Source organism: Chenopodium album, chromosome 18 (assembly GCF_948465745.1).
Source record: "Chenopodium album chromosome 18, dcCheAlbu1.1, whole genome shotgun sequence".
NCBI lineage: Eukaryota > Viridiplantae > Streptophyta > Magnoliopsida > Caryophyllales > Amaranthaceae > Chenopodium > Chenopodium album.
This window is the reverse complement of record NC_137851.1, coordinates 47,741,549-47,755,022: the sequence shown is the minus strand read 5'-3', so window position 1 is coordinate 47,755,022 and position 13,474 is coordinate 47,741,549.

Here is a 13,474-nt window from a genome sequence, read left to right as displayed (position 1 = left end):
ACTCCATAGTCGTCAACAAACTGTTAGTTGTGAAAATACGTGATTAAATATGATTATTCAGTAAAATAGTTGTTGACTAATTATTATATACTTGTATACGAGTATTCGATAAATTAGAAATTTTGGCTTTGATACTAAAAAATATATCCCCACTACTAAAAACTACTCAGGCACCCAGCCATTATATTGTCAAACACTCAATTATTTTACTATGTATTAAGCAATGGTTTAATCTGGCCAAACCATTACAAGCTACTAAAAACTAGTGTCAAATTGACCAAATCAGACTAAGATCTCACATGCCTATTTTTCAGTGCATATAAATCATGAAAGACGGTTAAAAAGAGAACGTAAATATATAAAGTCAAATTAGGTCACGTAAAAAAGAACTTAGAATTTATTTCTTATTTTTGTAGGGCGAAGTTAACAAATCCCAAGCCAACAAGATCTCGATTGAACCCAACCCATCTTAGATTAGTTCACTTAGTGGATGGGAATTGGGCCAAGATACCATATTCAAATAAATTGGGTTGTAAGAATGTAACGTCATAGAATGAATTAGCATGCCCAATCAAGGGCCTTTCGTTCACAAAATGAAAGTTGCACAAAGTGCTCATTGTTGAGCATATCCTCGACCTAACCAAAGTGTATGATTTGCATTTACTTTCACACCAAAAAGGTGCCCAAACTTGACATGTAATACACACAGACTTCTACACACTGACACTTTGTAGAATATCAGAAAGGTTTTTCATACATCCCCATTGATTGAACTCTATCAAAAATTTGAAAGATGCTAATGCATTAAATGCTTCACCTTATACTCGTATAGGCATAGACCATTTGATAACCGATTATAAGTAGCAGTAGCAGAAGCAGAAAGAATTGAAGTTTTATTTCACTAGCAAAGTTACACCGTTAATTCAACAAAAGTTGGCTCAAGTGGTAAGTAACTTGATATCGTTTAAAGGAGGTAGGTCTCAGATTCGAGTCTCACCATATGCATAAATTCTTTTTGGGAGACTCACCCACCATAAGTCAGGTGTGCGACCTGGTCGGATTCGGATGTAGTTGGAACTAAGGGTTTGTTCTCTTCAGCTTAATTTCAGTTCAGATCCAATCAGTTCAGTTCAGTTCCTAATTTTCTTCTCTCATAAACAATTCAGTTTAGTTCAGCTCAGTTCAGTAAATCAGAACAGGCCCTAAGTTCCGGTGAACCACGTAGGCATCCTAAAAAATAAGTAACACGGTCAAGTTCATAGTGATGCTATCTTAACCCCAAACTTCAACTTCCAAATTGATAATATTGACCTATATATCCTTAATTCATTACCATGTGAATGGATATTGTTTGTTACAAATTCACGTACATAATTATTCAACTTAAATTATTAAGGTATTACCACCATTTATGTCACTTATTAAACGAGCCGATATAGTCAATACGTTGTTTTTGTTTAAGAAATGCTAGAAAACTACCAAAAAAAAAATGTTACATGAATTATGAATCTTAATTGTAGCAAGTTGTGCAATACGTATAACTGTTAGATATATAATATTCCGTAATTACAAGATCTCAAACCATATTCAATACTTTGAGCAAAACCGAAAAGTCCCTAATTATGCGCAACATTTAATAATCCAGCAAATCTGAACCCAATTGAAACAACCCATTCACAACCTCAGTCTAAAGGAAGGGGTGTGCATTATTGATCCTATAAATAAAATAAACTCTATAACAATTCCTTTGAAATCATACTCCATTCACCAATACATAGGCCACTTTAAGCCAGGGTTTAACTTTAGAAGGAAAAAGGTAGCAGAAAGAGCTAAACAAAAATAACAAAACGCATAAAAACTCATTGACCTAAGTAGTAAAAATATGGGCAATAACTTTCGAAACAAAGAGAAGGTAATAATGGGTGAGTATAAACAAAAACTTTATGAAGAAAATAGAGAAAAGAAAATTAAAAGGAAGGAAAGGTGGAAGCAATAAATATTGACCAAAATACCTCAAAACCCGTGATTCAATCATGAACCCCACCTTATATCTAAGTTGTAGTAGTAATTTATTTTTTGTTACTAGATGATAGTAATATGGCAAAAGCTAATAAACATAACTTACTAGATGATAGTAATATGGTAAAAGCTAATAAACATAAATAAAAGCGTAAATATTACTTCTTATGTTTTGTAATTTTAGTCCCATATGCAATCAATTACATAAAATAAGAAAAAAAGAATACTTGGAATCTAACATTAAAGTACATTATAATTCATAATTAGTTTACCTTACTTCCTCCGTCCTTAAATTAAAAGTGTATTTCTCTTTATTATGTAAGTAATAAATATTAAAAATAGGTTTCTAATAAAGGGACAGAGGGAGTATTTAGAATCATAATGCATAATTCAATGTAGATATTTTCTTACTTAATAAACATTAATTACACCAATTGATACGTGATATTGACATACATTGCAAACTTAACGCCCTCTAGATGCTTGTCAGCAAGATCTTAATAATATATACTTAACGCTCTCTAGATGCTTGTTAGTAAGATCTTAATAATTTTCTTACAACCCTTACATGATCCGACTTTTTAATCTTCATTTCACACCTTAAATCATACTTAATTATATTTATGTGAAAGGTTTATATGCGTAAATTCATAATAAAAAAAAAATACTAAGTATGATATAATAATAACAAACATTTAAACAAATTTAAGTAAGCCCTACATATGATTATGTATTTCTATTAATTAATAATGTCAAGTAATGAAATAATAAATATAAAGTACAAGAGGTCAAAAACCCTAAAATTCTCGTCTCTCCCTTCAAACCTGGCCACCATAAGAAAACTTAACGGTTGTCAACATATCGATTTTTGTCGATGGTAAGCCCTAAATTCTTGTTTAATTTAATGTTTTTAGTCAATAAAGATCACCAGCAGTATGATGATTATAGTCAGTCTCTCTAGGTAGGGTTTAGTATTGTTTGTTTGTTTGTTTTTAGTGTGTGCAGGGATACTAATTTTGAAGATTCGTCTTGTAAATTTGTAGAATTGCGGGTCTGTTGGTATAGGGTTGCAGATTTAGAAGATTCATCTTGCTAATTTGTAGATTTTGATGACCAATCAAATTTTATCACTTTTGCGGCTATACATCGATCAATGGAGCTCCGTCAAGAATCCAAGAGCAGTTCAGAAGCGATATCATTAGTTTAGAGGTGTTTAATTCTTGTATTGGTAAGATCTCTTTAGGGATAATTGTAAGTGTCGAATGACTATTATTATTATTATTCAATGAAATCACCCCTCTCTACTCTATTAAAAAAAATAAATAAAAAATGAAATACGAGTAATAATATTAAGGGATGGAGAGTGCGTAGACAAACATATTTGCAGCGCTTTCAAACCCTATTTAATTGGCAGCAGCATGCAATTGCAGGGTCCCTTCATATTCTCTCTCTTTCACTATCTTTCTCTTATTACAAACTTCAAATCACATCCAAATATTTTTCTTGTTATCAACAAACATCATCATAAAACTCATACGGATTTCTCATTCTTATTGTGGGTTCAACTTTAAGTTAATTACACTTCATGAAATTTCTAGGATATTGTAAAGCCCACCCTTTTCATAAATAAAAACAAATTAAACTTCAGTACAGTACTCGCTAAATACTTCTAATTTATACCGTACAGTTTTTTTTTTTTTTTTTTTTTTTTTTTTTTTTTTTTTTTTTTTTTTTGTGATTAACCAAACCATTTAATTTTTCAATTTCCATGCAATTTTAATTTTCTCATTTTATGATGTCAACTAAACAAGGCCTATCAAGTGAATTATTATGGCTAAATTCTACAACACTTAGGCTAAGGGCTTGTTCTGATTGACTGAACTGAGCTGAACTTATTGGAGCTGAGCTAAACTGAATATTTTATGAAAGAAGAAAATTAAGATTAAAAAGTGAGCTGAATTGAACTTATTGAAGCTGATTTAAACTGAACTGAAAATAAACTGAAGAGAACAGGCCTTAAAAAGAAGCTACAGAGTATCATAGATTGTACGTACTCCGTAATACTTCACTTATTTAAAAAACACCGTATTTAAAAACATACATACAAGTACGAGTACATATTATACTTCGTACTACAATTCATATTATTGAGGGTCTGTTCTCGTTGACTAAAATGAATTGAATTGAGCTAAACTTATTAGAGCTGAACTAAATTAAAATGAATATTCTAAAATGAATATTTTATAAGAGAAGGAAATTAAGAGCTGAACTGAACTTATTAAAGCTGAACTGAAGTGAAATGAAAATAATTTGATGAGAACAGGGCCTGAATCATATATTAGTACAACAAATTGGAAAGTAATACGAAGTGAAAGTAAACCCCATATCATAAAATATGGAATAAAAGTAAATTAAATACACAAACAATAACTAATGAATGGAGTATATGTCTACAACTCTACAAGTGATTAAGAGTTTAATGCAAAAATAAATTAATTAAAGAGGAAAAAACATAGAATTAAAGTTACAAGATTACTATTTGAACACTCAAATTCTAGCAATAACTTTTTGAAACAGTTCATCATCTCTCATCAAAAAAAGGTGAGTGAAAAATGTATTCACCTTTCATCATAGACTTCTATGTCGATGTTGTAAAAGTGCTAACGAGAAGACAATAAAAATTTGACATTAGAAAGTATATATTGTCTACTCGCCTACCCCCACCCCCCCCAAAAAAAAAAAAAAAAAGCATATATTGTCTACTCAAACATATGTATAAAAGTCATATTCATACCTTCATCAAATTATGTTTAATTTCGTGATGATTTTAAGGTAGACCAAAGATGTCCAACCACTTTGGCTGACAGTCTAATTTCCCAAGTAAAATTCAAACTGACCTAGATCAAATCTCGTTTAATTTAAACAACTTTTATTCAAGAAACTTTGTTAAGTTCACATGAAAATTAGGAGAAAACGACTTGACGTGCCTTTACCATTAAACGCATATATATAGGCTTACAACATTAACCTAACTTGCCAAAACTCCTAACAAGATATATACAAAGATATTCACAAAATATATCTAACTTAACTTAATTATATCCTAACAAACTTAATAAACCACAAAACAATATTGCATATCCAAAGATAAATGGTCGAAAATGAATCGATACAAAAGAAAAATGAGACCAAAAATTAACTTTTAATACCAACATTATGTTAGAATTCAAAGTATATAATTATAACAATAAATAGATTATCATATTAATGTTAAATTAAATGTTCAAAATTATGAAGCATTTCTTATGAACCATATATCAATATGTAGCTAGAACTGTCGATAATACCATTAACAAAATAATTTAACATAAAATCCCAAGTATTTTGTGTATGAAACAGCCTTTATATTTTAATTTTTTTGGTATGAAAAAACTTTAATTCAGGTTTGGGACCCTCATTCCAAAACTCTTATTACCAAACTGCAGATTCATGGATTAGCAGGACCATGAATATTCAAGAGGCAGGCAAATACAGCTTTTATTACCATTACAATACTTATCATTTTCTCATTCAAGAGGATACCCTCCAAATAATTACTTGTATAATTCACAGCTCACAAAAATAAATATAGCTGACTTTATGAACCATAGTACTACTCTCCCTCCCTAGATCTGTCCTAAATTTATTGTCGTGTCAAAACCATAAACCCACCTAGCTAGTAACTAGTAACGTGACAACTAAATCAAGACAGCCTGAGAACAGATGAAGGGATTTTTGTTTAATCATAACTTAATATTGGTCACTTTAATTTTTAATTAGCTCATCACTTGAACTCTCAAGAACTCGTTAGGTGAATCATCAATCAAAAAAATGTGAAGGTGTACTAATACAAATTTCCTTTACATATAATAACCAGAAAATTTATAACAGTGAGTAGTTAAAGATAAACGTAAAAAAAACAAAAACATAGATTACTTCGTAACCCTAAAATATACTTCGTATTTTTATTTATAAAATACAAAGAAATAATTAGGGTTTCAAAGAATGGGTTAGAAATTACACTGCAAAAACAATCAAAACTATGAAAAAAAAAACTGAAGGGAATCTGATATTTCACAAGAAACCAAAGTTGCAATAAAAAGTCAACCACTAAATTAGTGGAGTTGGATTACCACAACAGTAAATAAAAGTCCAACAGTTTTACTTTTGACATTAAATTTATAATTAAAAATAAAAATTAAGAAAAAGATACCTAGTTGAGAGAAATCAAAGCAGCAAAATAAGGAAGAAAGATCAAGAAGGTTTTACAAAGGAAAGCCAAACAGAGCTCTATTGGCAGGATGCCCACCTCCCAATTTATACAAGAGTCCCCCTTTTCTATAGGAGGTGGACAGAATGCCAAAGATTTCTCTGTAAAGCCGTCCTTTGCGAAACCCCCGTGAAAAAGCGAGGAATGATGATTAAGAGTTGATTCCATGGATGAGGGAGAAAGAAAGAAAGATTTAAGATAGAGAAAGAGAGAGGGAAAAGAGGGAGACGGGGAAGAAGAAAGTAGGGTCAGTTTGGGTGGGTATTTAAGAAGATGGTGTGGGATAGAGAATTTGAGAGTTTTTGGTGCGCGTCTTATAAATGTCATATAACAAAAGTAAAAATAACGTTCAATTTTTTAGGTAAAAAAAACTTTAAAACTAAAACAGTAAGAAAAAAAATCTATTTGTCATTTCGCATTGTCAATTTAACTGTGCTTGTACTAATTGTTTGTATATTTTGATGTTTATATTATTAATTACTACGTTTTCTTTAATTGCATATATACCTCATAATTGTGCAACAATAAAGTTGTATAATGGTACTCTCTATAGTTCATTTTCCAAATTATTTGTGTCCAAAAAAAAAAAAAAAAAAAATATAGAGTAAAGTTAACAATTTAACACTTACGGTGTAGAACCAGCTCTCATGTTTCCCATTTATTTATATTTTTCTTACTAATTTGATCAATTTTTTTTTTCTCTTAAAAAGACTATAATTAAGAACATCAATATAAAATGAAAGTAGTATTTTTAATAATCACGTATGGAGTATTTTGTAATAGATTTGTTTACTCGTCATCTAATTATCCCAAAAAAATTAGTAATTGATATTTTTTTTTTCACAAAAATAAGCTTGAACAATTATTATTACTCATATTATTTAAGGAAATTGAACAAGTTAATTATAATTACATAGTAACTTATTAATATATATACAAATAAATCTTGATCTTTAATTGATACTCCGTATTAATTAATTATTTTTCTATATATCTTCCACCTATACATCAAGTATCAATTATTTTTTTTTTTTACACAAAAGTACCAATTAAAGGACTCGATCATTCTATAATCAATTATTACTTTCTCCGTTATTTATTTGAATTGTTCGTTCCACATTAACTTTTAAATCTAACATGATCAAACTTGACTTTCACTAGTTATACAAGCTAAGTATAAAAATAAAGATTATAATTATGCTGTTAGGATCTTACCAAAATTTTTCACTATACATATTATTTTCAATATACTAGTATACATTAATTTGTTTTTGTAATTTTTACTAATGAAAAAAGATAGTATGTATGGTTCAATATGTTTACATATACACAGTCAGCAGTATAGAACAACTATGGAGTAACAAATATTCAAGATATACCTTCATCCTGCTAAAATTATCTCAATTTCTCTAATAATTTGCCCCTTATACTTGTCACGCCGTACATAAAAGGTCAAGATGATCGGAGTTACAATGTTACTCTCACATATACTACCTTTGAGGTAGTCTAGCTTGTAAGCATGGAGGGGGATATATATCTTGAGCCATACTTATAAATTCTTGGAGCGCAAGTAGGTGATTCCAGTCTTCCAGAGAAAAATAACCTTTGGGCTTCCAAAAAATATAGAGGGTGATCTAATGATCCTTCAACTCTTTAATAATCTAATCTAGTATAAGCAATAAAAAACTAAATTAAGATTTAAAGCTTGTTTTGATTTACTGAAACAAATGAACTGAATTGTTTATGAGAGAAAGAAATTACAAACTGAACTGAACTGAAATTAAGCCGAAGAGAACAGGCCTTAGTACTATTGACTTAATATAGATCTAGGCAGTCATTATTGCATTGGAGATTATAATTGCGTTGTGTAAATGAATTGAATGAAAATCCCCAAGATCCTTCTTATTTGTAACTACTTTTCCTGAGCCAACTCCTAATTCATGACCTTCACATACAAAGGCCATGTTTGGTAATTGGCTTTTTAATGGCTTTTTGGTTAGCTTTTGGCTTTTTTAGGTGGTCAAATAGCCAAAAAATGTGTTTGGTAATTGGCTTTTTAGTCAGCGAAAAAGCTGGCTTTTAAGCCAAAATGAAAAAGCTGCTTTGAGTAGCTTTTTTGTTGGCTTTTGGCTTGTTGGCCCATAAATTATCTAATAAACAGCCAACAACCAACAATTAATTTACCAAACACTTTTATAAACAGCTAGCTTAAACAACCAATTTCAAAAGCCATTATAAACAGCCAAACATTCCAGCTGGTCAAACAAGCCAAGTGAACCAGCCAACAGCCAACCGCCAACAGCCATTTGCCAAACAAGGCCAAAATGCTCTATGATCTAAATGTGGGCTTACATGAAAAGACGTTAATCTCATCAAGATTCTTCTCTTTACCTTAATATATAAAATACACATAATCAGATCGATTACTTAACATTTGTCTAGTGTTCAGGTTTCTTAAATTGTATCCTTTGTTAAGTACGTACATGTTACACTCCCTAGCTATTTGCAATTGATGTGCGCATTTTTGGTAGAAGTTGGCCTCATATATATTCGTACCTTAGACTTAAAAAGCATATTACAGGTATATTTGGTAGCAATAATAATGAGGTTTTGGAAAAGTTGTGAACACAAAAGGACCCAGCTACGTATCCGATATGCATGTGGAACTTTATCAGAGCCGAAACAGTATCACTCTTCACACCCAGACGCTTCATTACATCACGTCAAAAAGATATTTAACCCATTGCTTTTTTCCTTAATGTCATCATTATGCATTATAAGAAATCATTAACAAAAGTCAAATGTGCTTTAGTTAACAACATATAACAATTACTTCGTATACATCCACAATATATTCATAGGAAAATTTGATTCTAATAATCCAACAGTTCACCAGTCATAATCTATTCAAGATGCACCTAAAGCTGGGATTAATCAGCAATGATCAATATGTATATGGTCGTTTGATGATCAGACAATGCAAGCAATTGTTGTTACATCTAAATTCCATTTAAAAATGACAACACCATCATATTCAGTTAATTTATACCAGCTGCCTAGCATTGCAAGCACCAAATTAAATCAAATAAATTTATAGTGGATGATCAACATTGAACACGAATGGGGTCCTAAGGTCACCATGGATCGGCGAGGCATCCGAGGTTATTGTATCATCATCAACCGTAATTTTGGAATCAATGGAGTAGAATTCATTTCAATGTTTGATCGCTCAATTTTCATCACAAAACTTCATACTAGTAGTCTAGTTACGGTTCTGTCTTGTTCATTTGATTTTGCCTAAAAATATATTATTATCTGAATTTATATACCAAGTATTAATTTCGTCAACTTATATTAGTTTATTAAACATATTTAACTTTTTTTTTTTTTTTTTTTTTGGTTAATGAATATAGTAATCTATAAATTTTTTTAATTTTTTTTAAAGTAAGGAGAAGGACTCTGATTAAACCTCAACCCTTGAGATATTTTTGGTCTAGTATTTACAAAGTCGGGCATCTTATAAGTGAGGGGGGAGGGTTAGAGATATTCATCCTCAAAGTGTCACTAGTGGAGATTAAACAACTCAACCTCAAAGTTAGAAAGTACAATCGTTTCCTCTAAATTAAGCTTAGCTTATTTTAAGTAATATACGATTATTAAGAGGAACATATGAATGATATGATTGTACTCCGTATAATTCTTCGTATATGGTCGTAATACATATGTTAAAAATAGATGAGTAGGTGAGAATGATGAAGCATAAAATAAGCAGAAAAGGTGGTGATCGGGTATGGCCGTTGTTACAGTTTTGTCAATGGAAGAGTAGTCAATTCAATTGACTTGACTAATTAATAATATTATACTATAAATATATACTCCACCTTTTTATTAATTTAATTTCTTTATGTGTTATTTAGCGAGGGAGTCATAGATAGAAAGGTCTCAAATTTGCACTGCTCGATGCAATGAAATTTCCACTAACTTCATCATTGTATTTCAGTGTGAGAGCTACTCACTACTTGCCTTTCCTTTCAATTAACCAGGAGATATATTGTGTATAGAACACGTAACTTGTATGTCATGCTCCACTAATTTTTACTTATTCATGATTCTTGTGTGATTTTTGTTTTATGGTAAGAAAGGAAGGGATCACTTATTAAGGGTCTCTTCTCTTCAAATTATTTTCACTTCACTTTAATTCAGCTTTAATAAGTTCAGTTCAGTTCAGTTCTTAATTTCTTTCTCTCATAAAATATTTTGTTCGGTTCAAATCAGCTCAGTTAAGTCAATCAGAACAGGTCCTAAACTCGTATTAGGATAATATCGCCACATAATTTGTAAGAGAAAATCCGTGTAAAATCCTCTTATAGCTTTGAAAGTACTTTTAAATTTTGAATTTAAAGAGATTGAAACCATGTTCTTTTGAATTGAATTAAACTAAATTGAATAAAAATTAAAACTAAACTAGTTCAGAATGAAAGCTTGATGGGTTCCGACGTGAGCTTGTGTATAGCTCAATGATGAAGTACTCCGTATTGATCATGGTATCAATTCAAGCAAACAATCCTTGGCTATTATCAATACCAAAAGTATCGATTTATTAGACACGTCTGATAAGAGACCAACTCGTATAATCGATTTGAATTAGGAGAGACGGGGTTCTAGTCTTGTAGAGGGTAACAAAAAAAAATTAAAGAGGGCGGAAGTGGCAGGCAAGGCAGCACCCTAGACACGATAATAAAGCAAAGCAAAGAAGAAAAATGGTAATACGAAATAATGTAATCTTTCGCAGCAGTAGTTGTCTTTCCTACAGAGAGTAGTCTCTGTCTATATTCCCATATTTTGACTACTGAGGAATTTTATATCACAAGTCACATTTGCATATTCCATTATTCTTACATCCCAGTTCAACTTACTTATATAAGTCTATTTCATCTATTTAATGCTCTCATTTATTGTGCTTAGTTGGCTACCTGTCACACCCTTTAGTAACTATCACAACAAATTGTTTTTTTTTTTTTTTTTTTTTTCCTTTAATTTCTTCAACAACTATATTTGCGAGCTTAAATTCTCTGTAATTTTCTCAACAAACATGATTGATTTTGTTCTTTCACACAGTACATACTACTCGGGCACTCGTTGAATTGGGTTTATGGTTGATTACAAAATAGTCCTGATAAGGCCGAGTCATATCAGATAATGGTTTGTGACAAATTATTGTATCCAAACGAATTAATTTGTACTCCCTCTATCTCCAATTGTTTGTCCAAACTATAAATCCACTTTATTAAGCCTTTGGGCAAAAAATGGTGTACATGGGTTGACACAAATATCAATGAGGAGAGAGAGAGAGAGTGTGTAAGTGAGAAAACATGCCAAAAGTAGTATGGGCCAATCTTTTAGAGACACTTTAAAAAAGAAAGTGGAGCAAAGAATTAGGAACAGGGAGTAACACAAATATGTTTTCAGATTACTTTGGCTTATAGCAACTTATAATAGAATCGAGTCAGTATTTGATAGCTCTACTATCAATACACCTTACAAGTGTTGCTCTAGGCCTCTAATTTGTTTTAGGAAAATGTTATTAATTTAGAAAATCATAAAAATATAAACACTAATTACACTGAGGGCATGTTCTAATTTACTGAACTGAACTGAGCTGAAGTGAACTGAATTGTTTATTCGATAAGGAAATTAGGAACTGAAATGAATTGAGCTGAACTGAATTGAAATTAAGCTGAAGAGAATAGGTCCTAATGGACCTAATTTATGCGTGTTTGTCATAAATTCCTAATATTATATAATTTTTAAGAGTGTATTTAATGCTTATACATAGCAATTAGGGCTACATATAACATTACCCTAAATTCAGATTTTAAGGTTTCTTTCGCTCTCTAGCAGGCCATAATCTAGCTTTTATGATAAAAACCAATCAATTGGTTTATTCTTTAGATTATTGGTGTTTAGCTTGAGGGAGGGCCAATTATTATGTTACACTAGATGTCTAATGCTAACTAATTACATTAGGTCAAGAAGTTCCCTAGAGAAGCTAAGTTAGCATGCTTACATAATTAGCACCTATAATTAAGAGGCCAAAACAATCATGATGTATCATAATCTGGTTTTATATATTATTGTCGGTTGTATAAGGTTGCTGATGACTTTGTGTAATTTAATCCAATAATTATTGTATTAATATTCAGTGCCATGCATAAGATATTTAACGATCAATATTAATATTTATATATAAGTGATGTAGATAAAATTTGATCCCAAATTTTAAGCAAAACTGAGGACGACTTGATTGCTAATCCGAGTTTCATCGATCATGGCAACTTTACCTTCTATTCTGAGTTTCATCGATCCCGTCAACTTTACCTCCTATACTGACTACTATATATAATCAGTGGCGAATCCAGGATTTCCGAGAAGGTGAGTCACCTTCAATCATTGATCTTGTGTAAAGGTGGGCATGACGTGCCGGCACGCGGGAGGCCACGGGCCCGGCACGACGGCCCAGTTGTGGGCCGTGGGCCGTGCCGTGAACAAAATTTTTGGAAATTGGCACGGTCTTCAGCCCGTGGGACGGCCCGCCGGCACGGCCCACCAGCACGACACGTGGCACGACCCGTGCAAATGTAGCTGTTAGAGAGGAGAAAGTAGTCATTTTCCCCAACAGCCATAAACGGCTACTTCTCCAATGGCTATTTTTGTGTTATTTGCTTATCGCACTCGTAATTTTTTTTAATTATATACATTGTTGTTTTTTGCTAAATCATACGGAGTAATATAATAATAAAAAAACATAAATTAATAAAATTATTTATATAAACTCAATTTTAAAGTTGTTCAAAAAATATATATATCGATTTTTTTATATACATATATTAAAAAAAAATAAAATAACGGGCTGGCCGGCTGCCCGGCACGGCCCGCCAGGCGCGGCACGATGCCCATGTTTAATCTTATGTGAAAATAAATTTTTTTTCTGGCCTTTCATAATTGATTTCAATCCAAATTATATACGGTATAAAAAAAATTCATCACTCTTATTTGACCATATGATATGATTTACTCCCTCCGTTTTTAAATACTTGTTCCATTTTTCCATGTGAAATTTACATAATATACCAGGATGTACCATGA